We start from the raw sequence: 14,142 nt of genomic DNA on the forward strand, positions 1-14,142 counted from the left end.
GCGATTGGGGTTAAGTGACTTTCCCAGGGTCACCGAGCTAGCAAGTCTCAAGTGTCTGAGGCCAGATTTGAATTTGGCTCCTCCTGATTCCAGGGCCAGTGCTCTATCCACTGTGCCACCTAGCTGACCCTCAACATTTGTTTTTATAAGATTTCTAGTTTCAAATTTTTCTCCCTCCCTCCCTGCCTTCCTCCCACCTCAAAACAGCAAGTAATCTGATATGGGTTATATATGTTTAATCACATTAAATGTTTCTGCATTAGTCATGCTGTGAAAGAAAAATTAGAGCAAAAGGGAAAAACCTCAAAAAAGAAAAACAAAAAAATAGAAATAGTGTGGTTCAATCCTACTGAGTTCAAATCCAGCCTCAGACACTTGACACTTACTAGTTGTGTGACCCTGGGCAAGTCACTTAACCCTCATTGCCCCACACAAAAGATTCTAATCCATTGGAATGTTTATCTTTCTAATTTCCACTAAGGAACATGTGGAAGGATACAAACATTTGTGTCTATTCTTACCATGTAGGCTGCCAAATTCTTTTATTTGGGCTGATATGAGTCATAACTATGAAATCATCATTTTTGGGAACAAAGATCTCAGGAATTTAGGGGTACAATGTAAAGAAGGAAAAAGCAATGAGTCACATAGAGAAGCAAGGATTGTTGGGAACAGGTGCATCCCAAGGGAGGTCTCTTCAGTCTCACTGGACTTTGATGGCTCTGGAGGAGAGAGTGAGGCCTCACTTAAATCCAATTCACTCCCAAGTTAGGACATCTCTCTCTTGCTGTCATTGGTCCTCTTCAAAAATAAAGGAGCAACAAAAACAAGTACCTTGTGCAATTCCAAGGGAATTGTCTTTCTGCCATATTCTTTGGTGAGAAAGGAATAGGCCCTGGGTTCAAGGACTTCATTGCTTCCTTTGATATATTTTCTAACAATCAATGCCTTTTTTTTTAATATAGTTTAATAATACAACTACAGATCATTTAATGCTTTTTTTTTTTTTTTTTTTTTTAGTGAGGCAATTGGGGTTAAGTGACTTGCCCAGGGTCACACAGCTAGTAAGTGTTAAGTGTCTGAGGCCGGATTTGAACTCAGGTACTCCTGACTCCAGGGCCGGTGCTCTATCCACTGTGCCACCTAGCTGCCCCGATCAATGCCTTTTGATTAGAGATCATTTGCCTTGAGCTGGAAGCGATCTGAGAGGCCATCTGGTCTAATGACTGCATGTTATAGATGAGGAGGGTGAGGCCCCATCAGATCAGTCACTTGAAATCTTTAAGCATCAGTTAAGTGCCTCCTATATGCCAGGCACTGTGTTAAGTGCTGAGGATACAAAAGAAGGCTGAAGATGGTCCTGGCTTTGCAGGTGCTCACAGTCTAAAAACCAAACAGGATTTGGGGTTTTGTTCCTGTAGGTGACAGGGAGCCACTGGAGTCTATTGAATGATGTGCTCAAGTCTGCACTTTAGGAAGGTCAGTGTGACAGCTGAGTAGAGAATGGCCTGGAGTGGGGAGAGACTGAGGCAGGGAGACCCCTCAGCAACTGTTGCAGTAGTTCTGGCCTGAGGGGATGAAGGCCTGGGCCAGGATGATTGCAGGGTTAGAGAAGAGAAGTGGGCATGTGTGAGGGATGTTACCAAGGAAGACATGACAGGACTTGACATGATTGGATATGGGAGGTGATAGTGTAGAGTCAGGGCTGACCAGGATGTGAGTCTGAGTGACTGATAGGATGCTGGTAACTTCCACAGCCCTAGGGGAGTGAGAGGGTGGGGTTGGAGGTGGGCAAAAGTAACAAGTTCAGTTTGTAACATGTTGACTTTAAGATATCTAGAGTACATCCAGTCTAGGGGTGTCCAATACACGGATTGGAGAATGGAGGTCAGGAAAGAGGTTTGGACAAATAGGAAAGTCTTCAGTCTAGAGATGATGTGTGATTCCATGGGAGGTGCTGAGATCATCAGGCTACATAAGATGGAAAAAAAGAGGGCCCAGGACAGAGCCCAAGGTCACATGGGTAGTGGGTTTCAGAGGCTAGACTTGAACTTCTATGATTCCAGAGTCAGACATCTTTCCAAGCTGCTTCACACTGGGTAGCATGAGCCCAGAACAGTGGAGCCTAGAAGCTCCTGGCTTTACTCCATTATTTATTGGGAAAATGTCTTGTATTCCTACCCCTTTGCCAATAATGCTGGCTTTCAGCTTTAGATATGTACTTTTGTCATTAAAAGTGTCAAAGAAGTTGTATGTACATATAGGTCAAAGTATTTATGGCACACCTGTTGTTGCACCAAAGAAGTAGAAACAAGATGAGTGCTCACTGATTCCTTAATGGCTACACTAATTGTCTTATGTAAATATAATGAGGAAGAATTCTGAGGAGACTTGGAAGATGTTAACTCTTATGAAATGAAGTAAAAGCAGGAAAACATGATATATAGTGATTATAACAATATAAATGGAAAGAATATATACCGAAACCGAATACTATTTATTTATAGCCAAACTTGTGTGTATATGTATATGTATATGTATATGTATATGTATATGTATATGTATATGTATATGTATATGTATATGTATATGTATATGTATATGTATATGTATATGTATATGTATATGTATATGTATATGTATATGTATATGTATATATACACACACACATATATATATATAAAACTATGTATAGCTAGTTGTATTGGGTGTTTTTGAAAGTTTTTATTTTTTCAAATAATTGTTTAAAAGTTTAGGGGAAGGGAGGGATGTATTTACAGATGAAGTTCATGTAAAAACAAAATATTAAAACTTAAAAAGAAAAAGCAAAGAAGATATTTGCAGATAGAAAAATTGTAAATAATAAACATACTATTGTTTGTGTTTTGAAAAAGGAGGTAGTAGGAAGTACTAGAGTTTACTGAAAATATGTTGGGGTCAGACCTACACCTTAAGACAATTGACTTGGCAAATCTGTGAAGAATGGATTGGTGTGAGGAGAAAATTGGCAAGCTGTTGCAATAATCATGAAGTGATGAAGGAAGGCCTGAATTAGAAGGGGACATATAACAGAGATGTTATACACACACACACACACACACACACACACACACACACACACACACAACTGGATGTTGGTGGCGGTGCTTCATTCTCAAAGAGGACTATGATATTGAAGTGATGTCATGACTTGCAGTGAATTGGATTTAAGTGAGGGAGGGTTGTGCAAGGTCACCAGTCTCATTCTTTCTTCAGAGCCATCTGGGTCAAGTGGCCAGATAAATCTCAGGACGACTGGAGACAGTTTGGGATGTTTAAGGCAACTGTGATTCAGTGACTTGCCCAGAGTCACACAGCTAGTAAGTGACTGAGGTGAGATTTGAACCCAGTTCCTCCCAACTCTAGGGCCAGTGCTCTATCCCCTGTGCCACCTAGCTGCCCCTAGTGGGTATTGTAGAGAGAGTGAGGATGACACTGAAGTTTCAGACCTGGCTGACTGGAAGGATGTTGGTGCCCTCATTAAGAACAGTGGATTTGGGAGAAATGGTAATGACACATAAGAGAAATGGGATGTTAGTAACAAGTCAGGAGCATATTGAATGATGACACTAGGAGATCTGTAAGGAGAAATAAAACTAGAGGATCCTAAGAGTCCACCAGGAAAAGCACCAGTAGGACGATCAAGGGCAAGGCTGCACTTGCTATTAGCCTCCGTAGAGGAAGAAGTGCATAGTAGAGGACAGTACAGTTGTCCTAGTGGGTATGAATAAGGACCTGTCCTGTAGTAGAGAAAATAAGGAAGAGAGAGGAGAGGACACATATGAAGGATGCCCAGAAGACATATAGCAGCCCCTGTATCTGGTCATGGGAGAGGAAGAATCCAAGCTAACAACAGGATTTCCACGTGAGAGGCTGAGTGAATGGAAGTGGTTTTGATGAAGACAGTGAAATCCCAAGTTAAGTTGTCACATCCAAAAAAAAAAAAAAATGAAGAGTGTGCTGCGAGGTAGGCAGTCGGCTATGCTGGGAGAATAGATAGAAAGGCAAAAAACAGTTCAAGCTCTCAAGAATCTCACCGTGTAAGGGAGGAGACAGCCTGCAAACAGCCAGCTACAAACAAGAACTCTACAGGGCAAATGGAGGTAACCTCAGAGGGGAGGCAAGAAGATGGAGAAGGATTCTGAAGGGCTTCTTGCAGAAGGTGGGACTTTAGCTGAGACTTGAAGGAAGTTGGGGAAGCTGGGAGGAGGAGAGGAAGAGGAATGTGTTCCAGGCATGGGGCACAGCCACTGAAAATGCCCGGAGTGGGGAGATGTACATGAAGGGCAGTAAGGTACAAGAAGCCTGGAAAGGCAAGATGAAGACGAAGTCAGTTTGTGAAGGACTTTTAGAGCCAAACAAACAATTTTCTATTTGATTATAAAGGCAGTAGGGAGCCACTGCAGTTCATTGAATAGAGGAGATGACATAAACTTGCTTGAGGAAGAGCAATTTGATAGCTGAGTGGAGGATGGGGAAAAATGAAGCAGAGTGACCAGCCAGGAAGGAAGAGAAGGTTTGTAGAGAAATACTATAAGCCCATTTTTGGAGAAGTTGAGTTTGAAATGCAGAGAACAGCAGCTATTGTTTGTTTGTAGGCAATGGGTTCTTAACCTCTTTTTTTGTCCAGGACTCCTTGGTAACCTGGTGAAGCCTGTGGACCCAGTTATGAGAGAAATATCTCCTCTTTGAGCTTGGGTAGGACTTAGTGCTGCTGAAATAAATCTACCACAACACGGGAATTATAGACATGAAACCCTAGGTTTTATTATGCTCAAGGGTAGGTTTAGGATTCAAAAAATTAACCCTGAACAAGGGATTGGAGTTACTCATAAGCCTTTATGGAGAAAATTTTGTCAGACAGGGAGGCAAATAAATCCTTTTACACATTACAATTTCACATATTCTTTTGAGCCAGAAAAGTTTTTAAAAAGCCATTCCTAATCCTGCTCTACTGAAAATATCATAAAAGTTGAACCAACTTGATTGAATAGAATCTATCTCATACATCCTATAAGGGAAGAAACTTGGTTAAACAGAATCTTTATGTAAACTAAATCAAGTTTAAGATTAAACACTGATTGTTGCAAAATCTTACACTTATAAAAACTACAGGGTTTACATATTAAAGAAGTCATGGTGGGCTAATTGAGAAGAAGGAATTTGCGTATCACTAGACTAAGTATTAGGAAAATTCTTCCACAAATAAAATCATTTTTTGGGGAGGATGTTTAAAGATGTTGCATTCCCTTTTCCCTCTCATTTTATTTCTTGAGAATATCAAAAGTCTTCCCTTGATGCTATTATTCCATAAGTCAGGTTTGTTTGCTTGGTTTTAGGCAGGTGAGGTTAACAGGAAACAGGGCTCAGGAGTCAGTCAGATATTCAAGAAGAAAGGGTATAATAAAATGTAATAAAAAAGAAAATGAAAGGTTATCATGAATGCTTTTTTTCCTGTTTATATTAGAAAGGTTTGTAATACCTAAAGAATCACATACTTAGTCAGGCAAAAACACCAGGGAACAATAAAGCAAGAGTAGAATAATAGGGGCAGCTAGGTGGTGCAGTGGATAAAACACCGGCCCTGGAGTCAGGAGGACCTGAGTTCAAATCCGATCTCAGACACTTGACACTTACTAGCTGTGTGACCTTGGGCAAGTCACTTAACCCTCATTGCTCACCAAAAAAACAAAAAAAAAACCCCAGTAAAATAATAATGATCACCAATACTAAATAACAAGTGATCTCTTTAATCCAGATTTCTCCACTCCAAATGTCCATTTAATCCACTTATTTCCTCTTGGGTCTCAGCTGTTCCCTTAGCATCTTCCCTTAGAAATTCTGCAGGAGAAAAAAAAGAAAGAAAGAAATTCTGCAGGAGGTTTCATTGCCAGGGCAGCTCTGGACAGAGATCCTCCTAGCCAATTGCTTTCCTAACTCTAGGTCTCTTGCAGAAGTTCCCTGTATAATGCTGCTAACACCTGCTAGTGATAAGATATAATACAACACAGTAAGGCCTGATACCACTTCCTAAATTTGGTCTATCAGTAACTAGTTCATGTTTAAATCTTATTAATAATCTTGTTAATAATAATAACATGTTCAAATCTTATTAATAATGGAGCTATAAGAACCTCAAATGAGGAACCCATAATTTGCCTGAGAGTTCAGAGAAATTCAATTTTTACTTACAACTTACTTTTTCTATCTTTACCTAAACCCTATACCTGATATGATAATACTATCTAAGCATTGAAGGAGGAATTTTTAAAAGGATCCATGAAGTCCTGACTTGTAAGATGAGCCCTTCCGTCTCATGATATTATTAGAGAAAGGCTTAAAAATGGCAGGGGGGTAGGAGATCATTAAAAATTTCTTTACAATTATTAATGCAATTTTATATATAAAATTCTTTATAAAATTTTGAGAATTAATTACTAAAACCTAATTAAATCTTGCATATACCAGGGGGAAGAATTTTTTTTTTTTGCAGGGCAATGAGGGTTAAGTGACTTGCCCAGGGTCACACCGCTAGTAAGTGTCAAGTATCTGAAGCCTGATTTGAACTCAGGTCCTCTTGAATCCAGGGCCAGTGCTTTGTCTACTGCACCACCTAACTGCCCCCAAGAATTGTTTTTTTTACAATAAAAAAAATTCACCTGTATATTTTATTGGATCAGAAGAATGTTAGACACTTTGTTCTCTCAACCTTGTTTTTATTTACCTTCAGGATTAAAAGAAAAAATTTAAAAATTCATCCAGGAACATCATATTTACTTGTACTACTATCATTGTTATTAACAGAAATATTTGGAAGCTATATGTGTGTGTGTATCAAAGCTGTAATTCTTTTTGAGAAAACAGTCTACTCTTGTCGCTTATTTCAAAGTGAAATTTATATGAAACTCAAAACTTCTACATCTTTATTTTGTCACATTTTTGGCCTATCTTCCCTTTTACAATAAACATGGTTTTTTTCATCACATGATCTAGAAAAGAAGTGATACCTTGTAGAACTGATGCTACACATGAATATACACACACACACACACACACACATATATATATATATATATATATATATATATACACAATATATATAATCATTAACAAAGGGATGGATGCCAAACCTAAGAACTCATTTACCTAGTTACTTAGGATAGGAACTTGAAACCAATTTAGAAGAAAGAAACAAAACAAAATAAAATAAAAACAGTAAGATCTTTCACATTTGCATCCTATTAAAGCAACTCACATATTTGAGTATTATAACAAGATTAATTTATATTAAAAATATACTTTTTGGTTTTTGACCTGGCATCATTACAGACATTTGTTATGGAAGGAAGAAATAGAGACATTGTTATAATAATATCAAGACTGTCTCTTCAAAAGCACAGACTAACCTGACAGAAGTATAAGATAAAGCTTCTTTAATTCTGTTTCATTTCAGATAAGAATCATAATTAGCCTTTAAAAAATTTTTTTTAGTTAGCCTTTTTCTAAAAAAAAAAAAAAGTCATTCAGAAAAGTTCCACATTATTCACAAGTTACCTTAGCAAGACTCAGAATTAACTAGGTGGGAAAATATCTTTTTCAGAGAGTAAATAGAACAGAGGAAATTAACTCAAGGAGATCCAGTCATTATCATCATAAGGCCTTCTCACCTTTCCCAGATGTAGACATTCACTTGCAGCAGTTCTCACATTGCATTCCTTTTGAGCAGCACATGACATTTTCTTTGAATGATGGTTTATTCATTTAATGACAATTCAGAAACTGAAGCAGTAAGATTGAAATTACTATGTATGTATGTGTGTGTGTGTGTGTATGTGTATGTGTGTGTGTATACATACATATATATATATATATATATATATATATTTATTAGGATTTCTTAGGTTAATTAGGTTGTGTAAGGGAGTTTACTCATGAGACCCAGTCCTTGGTGGCAGGAGAACACAATGACATAATGGATCCTTGCACCAACCCCAGGCCAGAGCAGGTATCATATAGAAACAGAGCAAAGAAGGCACAGTGCCAGGGATGGCCAGGGTCATGTTCAAGTGTTCCCATGGGATAGTTAAAGCTCCTTTTGCTGTTTACATTTCCTCAAGGTAGATTACATTCTCTGTGAGACTCGAGGTCACATTCCTAGGCTCTGGTCTACCCCTGTACAGAGGGAAGGAGGGAAGCTGTCACTAGGGAGCAGTGTACATTTGAATAGCTTGCACGTCAGGGTATGCCCTACACAGAGGTGTCAATCTCCAAATAAATAATAAACCTAACTAAAATTAGATTTCCCTTTGAGGTAATGCAAGACCGTGTGTAAGTTATTCTCTTCCAAAGATAGCTGATTGGACTAAGTACCTATCTTCAAAATAAAGCAGAAGATGTTTAAAATTCCAACCTTACTGATGAATACATTTATATAATGGCCCCACAACTTTTGCATCATTGTCTAATCATTATCATTCAATTTCAAGAGATTACAAGGACTTTATCTTATATGGTAATATGTAATTATTAGCAGGCAAATGACAAGCCCAAACACTTATCTACTTAGTTGATTAGGATATGGAAACTACCATAATTTCATATGAAAAACAGTAAGATCTTATATAATTGCAAAGGTGCTAAATTATTACAATAACAAGATTCATTATACTAAAGCAATTACAGCTATAACTGCCATGGTAAGCAAGGAAGGAACAGGGACAAGACATTGATGCTGGTCCTCCTAAGCCTAAGAGCACAGACCTGTATAATAAGACAAAGTATCCTCAGTTATATTTGAGTTAATTTTAAGAGTCATGGAGGGGGTGGCTAGATGGCGCAGTGGATTAAGCACCGGCCCTGGATTCAGGAGTACCTGAGTTCAAATCCGGCCTCAGACACTTGACACTTACTAGCTGTGTGACCCTGGGCAAGTCACTTAACCCCCATTGCCCCGCAAAAAAATAAAAAAAAAATAGTCATGGAGGCAAAAAAAAAAAAAAAAGTCATGTACGTAGTCAATGGTATTTCAGGATGTCACAGCCAGGCTCAGAATTAACCAGGTGGGGACATGTCTTGAAAGGCAACCTGAGTGAAGAGGGTCTTACTTCTGTCTTCCCAAGGTTGCCCTTTCAACTGTTTCCCAGGGAGAGCTATCCACCAACAGTAGGTCACAAACCACACTCCCCTTGAGCTGCTGACATTTTTCTGGAAGTGATGAAACACTGAAAATAAAGTTCAAAATGGAATTTTTTATCATCTCTTTGGGAAAAAGACCCAGTAGCGGTTTTGTTGGGTCAAAGGGTATGCACAGCTTTGTAGCCCTTTGGTCATAGTTCCAAATTGCTCTCCAGAATGGTTGGATCAGTTCACAACTCCACCAACAATGCATTAGTGTTGCAATTTTTCCACATCTCCAACATTTATTATTTTCCTGTTTTGTCATATTAACCAATCTAATAGGTGTGAGATGGTACCTCAGAGTTGTTTTAATTTGCATTTCTCTAAACAATAATGATTTAGAGCATTTTTTCATATGGTATTAAATAGCTTTGATTTCTTCATCAGAAAACAGCCTATTCATATCCTTTGACCATTTCTCAATTGGGGAATGACTTGGATTCTTATAAATTGAATTTAGTTCCCGATATATTTTAGAAATGAGGCCTGTATCAGAAATACTGGCTATAACAATTGTTTCCCAGCTTTCTTGGGCACTGACTTTGTTTCTACTTCTTTGCTACCACAAAGTGTTGCTAGGAATATAATGATGTATGTGCATATCTGAGATTTCTCAAACAGCAAAATCTCCCTAATCACAGCATAAGGCTGGACAGGATTGTTAACATCCTCAAACTGTTTCAATAAATTAACTAACCATAAACATGTATCAGACCTCATAAGAAGACAAAAAGATTCCACGTAACACCCTTTTCTTCTTTTGTTCCTCCTTCCTCTTGAGGTTAAACTCAACCTGGTATGAAAAAAATCAGGCATTAGAAATCAAACTAATTGTAGTCTGTAATTCTACGAATATAGTGAATATAATCTTACTTAAAAAGAGTCCCTCAGAAAACACTGACATTAATCTCTCATCCCTTAATATAACTTACATTATTAACTCCTTGAACAAAATTAAATCCGTAAGACTGGAGTCTGTTAAGACTAAGTTCCTTCGAGGTGTAATGTCATGTTGAATATTAAAATATACTTTTTGCATCTGCCTGTCTCCTACAAACAGATCAGAGAAATAATGTTTACTTTATCCTACAAATTAATAAACAGATCAGAGAAATTATAACATATATAGAGATTTAAAGAGAAATACATCATCAAATCAGGGAAGCAACAACTCCTGGGTCCATTTGTCTGGGGGTCCCAGTACAGCATCCCCGAGTCCCAATTGGGAATATCCCGGGCAATGCATCCTCTCCACGGGTGAGACTCCAAAGAGGTGGGGGCTTACTTTGACTTATATAGTACCTTAAACAAAAGTGGCTTGAAGTCACCAATAGCGGCTTGTATGATGAGCTAACTTTATGATTGACACCAAGTGAGTTTGCCTAGGATCACTGCCAGAGAAGTTGGAATAAACTTTTAGTTTCTCAGGACATACTCCTGGAATTGTTTATAGTCCCTAGGAATGGCTAGTTGCTAGGAATCTTAGGCAGTTAATCAGTGAGATATGCCTAGAAGGGACCTGGCCAAGATCCCAGCAGGATATCCTCCTTTACGTTCCCACTCTCGGTCAAAACAGGGGCGATTTCCCACTTGAAACTATAGCTAGAGTTCACAGAAAACATCTGGGAGTTCATAGAGGGGGCAAACACAGGTTTGTGAGCTAGGTCTATACCTGGATAATCTTCTAATATTTATTTACGTTTCACAAGTATGGAGGAAATACAAAAGCATCATGATAAGACTACAGGATTCCAAAAAGGGTTTGGCAAGGATGAGGACACCCAGATGTTACCATAAGATAGGGACTTACCATGCTGAAGGAAAAGCTGTCACTAGGTAGGGTATTTTATCTGCTAGCTATCTGGGTTCAGGTTTAGAGTTCAGTTGAAGGACATTTTACTCTTATTAATCCTATTAATCCAGGGTTTCATAAAACTCCCCTTGGATAATAAGGTATCTCCATCAAATCCAGGTGATCCATATGATCATATTAACAGTCAATATTTTTTAATTAAAAAATTTTTTTTTTAAATTTTTGGTGAGGCAATTGGGGTTAAGTGACTCGCCCAGGGTCACACAACTAGTAAGTGTTAAGTATCTGAGGCTGGATTTGAACTCAGGGCCTCTTGAATCCAGGGCTGGTGCTCTATCCACTGTGCCACCTAGCTGCCCCCATTAACAGTCAATCTACAACAGGGCAGCTAGGTGGCACAGTGGATAGAGCACCAGCCCTGGATTCAAGAAGACCTGAGTTCAAATCCAGCCTCAGATACTTAACACTTACTAGCTGTGTGACCCTGGGCGAGTCACTTAATGCCAATTGCCTGAACAAAAAACAAAAACAAACCAGTAAATATACAGGTATAACTTCTTAATTTTCACAATCACAAATCACTACATAAGGTATTTCCATACTATAAACAAACTTTTAAATGCTCCTCCATTTGCCAAGGAATGGAGGAGAGGATCCTATTCTTCTAAGTAACTCACATATTCCTTCAAAGGGTAGATAAGGTTTTTATGATCTTAATCAACTAGATGGCCTCAAGAAACTTGGCAAGTTTACAAATAAGGAGAGTTTCACAAAGTTTTTCTCCCTATCATGTGTTCTTTTTTTTTTTTTTTAAGAAAGGCAATTGGGGTTAAGTGACTTGCCCAGGGTCACACAGCTAGTAAGTGAGTAAGTGTTAAGTGTCTGAGACCAGACTTGAACTCAGGTACTCCTGAATCCAGGGCCACTGCTCCATCCACTGCACCATCTAGCTGCCCCTCATATGTTCTTTATCACGAAGTAAGTAGTTATTATTTTCCCCTTTAAAATTTACCCAATTACATACATGATAGGCTTTAACATTATAATAGCCTCTAATAGTTTAATTAATAATGTCATAGTATCTAAATAAAAAAAGAGTCTTCATCATCATAGCAATCATCATCAACCATAGTAATTCATATATAATAGTTTCTCAGAATTCACAATCAAAAATTAGAAACAACAATGATACATGCAATATTATGCATTTAAAGCATGAAAGAGAATTTATTTCTGGTCAGCTGACATCAATTCAGCTGAATGCATCTCCAAATTATCTTTCTTTTTTGCAATTTAACTTATTTATTTGAAACTTTAATACACAATGATAAAAGGAAAAAACATTGCTGTTTATGTAGAAGAACATGAGAGGATTCACTATAAAACAATAAATTTCCATTTTAAGAAAACCTACATAATAAATACTACACATTGTTTTCAAAGCTGCCCAGCTTTCCTTTGTTTCCTTGTAAGTTTTCTTTTGTTCTCTGATGTTCACTTTTTAGTTTATCCTCCCCCCTGTTTCCCCTGCCCTAAAGAAAGCTACAATTAAGCTTGGTTATATATACACATATGTAGATACCTAAACATACAGCTATATACACATATACATTCATATCAAATTATCTTCCATAGAAAATTATTCATTTTACCACCCTTAGCATGTTATAGTAATTAAAGTTAGAACCCAATATAGAGTAATCTAGTATGGAATCATTGCATTCAATCAAAGAAATAGCTATAATATGCAGTGCTCACCAGATGTCAGGTCTTGTGTTAAGCATTTTACAGTTACTATATCAGTTTTGATCCTCACAAGAACCCTGGGAGGCAGGTGCTATTTTTATCTCCTGTGCACATTAGTAAACTGAGGTAGCATGTTTAAGATCATGTGGTTAACAAATTTTCTGGGACTAGAATATAACTCAAGTTTCCCTGACTCATGAATTTTTTTTATTACTATAGTTCCCATAAAACAAACAATAAAGTTCCTCACATCCTTCTTACTTGAGCAAAGCTAAAAACTTTCCTTAAACTATTCTTCCCAACATATTAAAACTACTCCATTTCTCTACATAAACATCTTTCCAGTTGTTTTGAAAACCGCATCTTTCTAATTTCTTTCATATCTTTCCCTAATTGTCTTTACTTGCCAAATTCCTAAATGCTCTATATTTCAATAATATCTCATATTATTTATAAAACTAATCTTCACTCTACTCAATTCCTCCTTATAATTGTTGTATTCCTTTTTGTTAATTAAAATCAATGACATAATGAAACTTTTATATTCTAAGTTGTATGGTTTATTTTAACTCTCGCACCTTTGCCATTAATTTACCTTTAACAATCATACTATATTGATTTATTGATAACTGATCATAAAAATGGGTAGGAGTTTCAGTTTCTCCTTGACAAATTGTCAAAAATCTACTTCAATTGTTTTTTTCTCATTTCGAAACTTCATTGATATCAGTTACAAATTTGCTTCTTTCTAATCTATGAAATGACCTTACTCTCCTAGCTGTACACCAATAAATCTGTATTTAACAATCACAGTTACTTTCTTAATTCCCTTAAAAGAAATCCCAAGGGGGCAGCTAGGTGGCACAGTGGATAAAGCACCAACCAGCTCTGGTTTCAGGAGGACCTGATTTCAAAAGTTCAAATCTAACCTTAGACACTTGACACTTACTAGCTGTGTGACCCTGGACAAGTCACTTAACCCTCATTGTCCCGCAAAAGAAACAGAAATTCCAAAGAATATTAACCCTAGATTCACCAAAATATTTCAGAATTTATTTTAAAAAAACATTCAAAACACCTTTTGGAAATTCACAGTAAAGAATTTATGTTTCAGTCATAAATATAGTTTTGAATTAGTTTACAACACTGTAAAACAAAGGCTCCCTCTTATCTGTATTTCTCCTATTTTCCTCTTTGACTTGACTGGAGAGAGAGAGAGAGAGAGAGAGAGAGAGAGAGAGAGAGAGAGAGAGAGAGAGAGAGAGAGAGTGAGAGAGAGAGAGAGAGAGAGAGAGAGAGAGAGAGAGAGAGAGAGAGAGAGAGAGATTGATTTAATCTTTCAGAAGAAATAAATATTTGGTTTTTTA

Source organism: Dromiciops gliroides, chromosome 4, assembly GCF_019393635.1.
Source record: "Dromiciops gliroides isolate mDroGli1 chromosome 4, mDroGli1.pri, whole genome shotgun sequence".
Lineage (NCBI taxonomy): Eukaryota > Metazoa > Chordata > Mammalia > Microbiotheria > Microbiotheriidae > Dromiciops > Dromiciops gliroides.